A 3,807-nucleotide genomic window follows, 5' to 3' on the forward strand; every position below is an offset into this window, starting at 1 on the left:
CTGGCACGGGCAGTGCATCGGGTGCAAGCGCTGGAGCCGTGTCCGAACAGATGCCGCGTTTGGACGTCCGAACACTAGTGCTGCCCACCCATGACCAATGGATCTCGTTTTTTTCAAATCAAATTCTCAAAAGTCGCTCGATTGTTTACCATTTGGTGTCCTGAAAAGTTAAAAATAGGTCGGTCCACAAGACCCGTGGCTGGGACAGTTTTCCTTTCTTCCTAGGACCTCACATGGCCTTCAGGCCCATGGCCATCGCCTTGAATGACATGTTGACCCCACAGTGCCAGCTCCGCGTCACGTTCTCCCCCTGCGAGGGCACGTTCATGCTCGTCGTCACCTCCGGATTCCCCGTAATAGACAAAATTCTCCCACCCCCTCCGCCGCTGCACGCCCACCCATAGCCGGTAGATACTTTCATCAAAGATAGCACACAGGATCGCGCCGCCCGCGTGAAAAGGAGGCGACGAATCCACCTACCCGCATTCGGGCGCCACCCCGTGTGCCATCGCCGCTGCGTCCGCGAGCCACCGCCATTCGCGGGGCCAGAGGGAGGGAGGGGAGCAATGGGCGCGGGGATGGAGGCGGAGGAAGGGGTGATGGCGACGGACTTCTTCTGGTCGTACACGGACGAGCCGCACGCGTCGCGCCGCCGGGAGATCCTGGCCAAGCACCCGCAGATCAAGGAGCTCTTCGGCCCGGATCCGTGGGCCTTCCTCAAGGTACCGTGAACCGTGATCTGCTTCCTTTACGCTCTGCTCTTTGCGTCTGTTCTCTCTTTCTTGTGCGCTTCTGTTTGTACAATGAGGAATACAGGATCGAGGATTGAGCTCGCCGGGAAGTATGATTCACGCTGTTTCCTTTTACGACGTTTCGCGTGAATCGCATTTGCTGAAGAGCTGCAAGTTCAGTTGGATCCATTAAAGTTGGGTAGCCCTAGAGCTGCGATCTTAGTTCATACGCATATGTGAATTCAGAATTGGTGTGCTGTTTGTTACGGTTTCAGTGCGAGGTTAGTTTGACATTGTGCAGGTTATGGTGCTTACGTTGCTAGAGATATTCTCTGGAACCACCGCCATGACAAAGTGATTGCAGATACGCTTTTCTTTTTTTTTTTTTTTTTGTTAGGGATACTGCAGCCACAATTCTTTGGACATTCCCATTTTCTTCTGTTACTTGCTTGTTTTGTAATTATGTTTGCCTATGTCACTGCAAATTTGATGTGCCTGCAAACTGCTAACTGTTAAGATTGGGTTTTATGGTGCAAACAAGATGAAGTAGTAACCAAAGAATACGGTTCAAATCAGGTGCTTCCTCCTTTGAAGTGGTTCCCATAATGAGCCTAATGGCATATGGCTAGGTGGCATAAGCTGTCCGACTTTATTGTGCTCTGCTGAACCTTTCTTGTTGGCCCTGAATCAGTTCCAGCTGTAGCTCTAAGCCTAAGGGTGCCTGAAATGGCAGTTGCTTCTTCTTATTGGCTACCGGTACTTCCTTTCAAGACATGCATTAAACCTTCCTGGTTGTTTCAAGATTATAACTTCAGGAGCAATTAAGAATTGGTAAAGATTAATTTTCCTAAGCCATAACTAGTTACTGCTACTTCCTTGAAGAGTAGGTAAATCTTAACAACTTTGGCCACGACATATCTTGCTTCTGATCTTACTGCACCCTCAGCTTCGTAATGACAAATTTGGGACAGTAATTTCAAATCAACCACAAGATTGAAACATAAGAATTAAGAACTGCATGAAGAAAAAGTGTTTTCATTTTCCTATTGAGGTCATTAAAGAGGAATGTAAATCAACTATGACTTCAATGCCAATATGTGAGAACATTATCAAAAGATGAATTATCTGAAGACTTGAATATGTCGTGAATCTGTAAGCACATTGACACATCCTTACTGAATTACTATGCCAGCACCATTTTTTGTGCAATTATTTGAATCTGTATCTTGTTGTCAGTCCTTGCTGAATTTTGGCTTCATGTGCAAAGGTGGTGTCATATCCCTTTCACCACCAACTATTTCGTTGGCCTTTGAACTTTGGCTGGGCAAGCTGGGAAAAGGCACATCTCATACCCCTTGTAAGAAAAAAATCAGTAAGGGCTGCTGCCATCCTGTCCATAAGATGAATTTTCTTTTTGGAGCAATAAGTTGTACTCCTATTTGCACTGGTATGTTCTGTTGTATTTGCTGAAGTTGTCATGGTCTTTATGGTCCGAATTCCCAATTTAAGCATAGAAACTTCTTCTGCCAATTCATAGAAACTTCTCATATCAAGTTTTAACTGCGACATGCTTTGATGGTTATTTCAACTGTTTTTTTGCAGATTGCTTTGGTTGTGTCGCTTCAGCTATGGACTGCCTACATTCCTCCGTGATGCCAGCTGGTTGAAGCTACTGACGGTGGCCTACTTCTTCGGCTCCTTTCTAAACCACAACCTGTTCCTCGCCATCCATGAGCTGAGCCACAACCTTGCCTTCACAACCCCATCCCTCAATCGCTGGCTGGGCATCTTCGCAAACCTCCCCATCGGTGTCCCCATGTCCATAACGTTCCAAAAGTACCACCTGGAGCACCACCGGTTCCAGGGTGTGGACGGCATCGATATGGACATCCCGAGCCAAGCGGAGGCGTACGCCGTGAAGAACGCCATCAGCAAGTCCATATGGGTCGTGCTCCAGCTCTTCTTCTACGCGCTGCGGCCGCTCTTCCTGAAGCCGAAGCCTCCGGGCCTGTGGGAGTTCACCAACCTGGCCGTCCAGGTCGGCCTCGACGCCGGCCTCGTCTGCCTGTGCGGCTGGAGGTCGCTCGCGTACCTGATCCTCTCCACGTTCGTCGGCGGTGGCATGCACCCAATGGCGGGCCACTTCATCTCGGAGCACTACGTGTTCAGCCCGGAGCAGGAGACGTACTCGTACTACGGGCCCCTGAACCTGATGGCGTGGCACGTCGGGTACCACAACGAGCACCACGACTTCCCCAGGATCCCGGGCACCAGTCTGCACAGGGTGAAGGAGATCGCGCCGGAGTACTACGACAGCCTCAAGTCGTACAGGTCCTGGAGCCAGGTGATATACATGTACATCATGGACCAGAAGGTCGGCCCTTTCAGCCGGATCAAGAGGAAGTCGTCCAAGAAAGACTCGTAGTTGTAGCGTCGTAGGATCAATTTTGTTTGTCACGTATTATGAACTCCTGGAGATGATGTTTGGTGTAAGCATTTCGATTCGTTGGAACAGCCTCTTACTGATATCAATATATTAGCTTGTTTCGCGACTGATTTTTCATGTGCCAGACGTATCCATCAAGTTGTTTCCGTTTGGTAATGTTGCATCAACCTGATTCATCATCGTGAGCTAACCCGATCCATCCGCGAGAGAAACAAAAAAAATCGACGAGCCTCGGCGCTGCGCCGAGCGCCGACGGTGAAGCCACGAGCGCACGAGAGCGTTGCGCCGGCCCACGACGCCGGGGGAGCCCGAGGCAACGAGAAGACGACGCTGTGTGCCGTCGCCGACGGAGTTTTTTCGTGCTGAATCCACCCAACCCAGCACGAGCGGCGCGTTCACACGCACCCAGAGTTCGTTCCAGTTCCAGGTTGTTACTCAGCACCGGCCAATAGGAAGGAACCCCGAGGAATCTCACCTTCTTTACCCCCAATGTTTCGGTTGGGAAAATGGATTCTTTGCGCAGGCTTAAACCTGACCACACGGATCCGCCGAAAGTCTCACAAGACCACGCTTCCTTGCATCTTAAAGAAGAAGAAGAAGAAGCATCAACCGCTGCCTTTCTTCTTTCCA

General features: G+C 50.0%; 1 pseudogene; it reads left to right on the plus strand.

The window, feature by feature from the left end:
- Nucleotides 1-309: 309 nt before the first annotated feature.
- LOC136497887 (sphingolipid delta(4)-desaturase DES1-like) lies at nt 310-3,276 on the plus strand (annotated as a pseudogene).
- The last annotated feature ends 531 nt before the right edge of the window (nt 3,277-3,807 follow it).

Source organism: Miscanthus floridulus, chromosome 12 (assembly GCF_019320115.1).
Source record: "Miscanthus floridulus cultivar M001 chromosome 12, ASM1932011v1, whole genome shotgun sequence".
NCBI lineage: Eukaryota > Viridiplantae > Streptophyta > Magnoliopsida > Poales > Poaceae > Miscanthus > Miscanthus floridulus.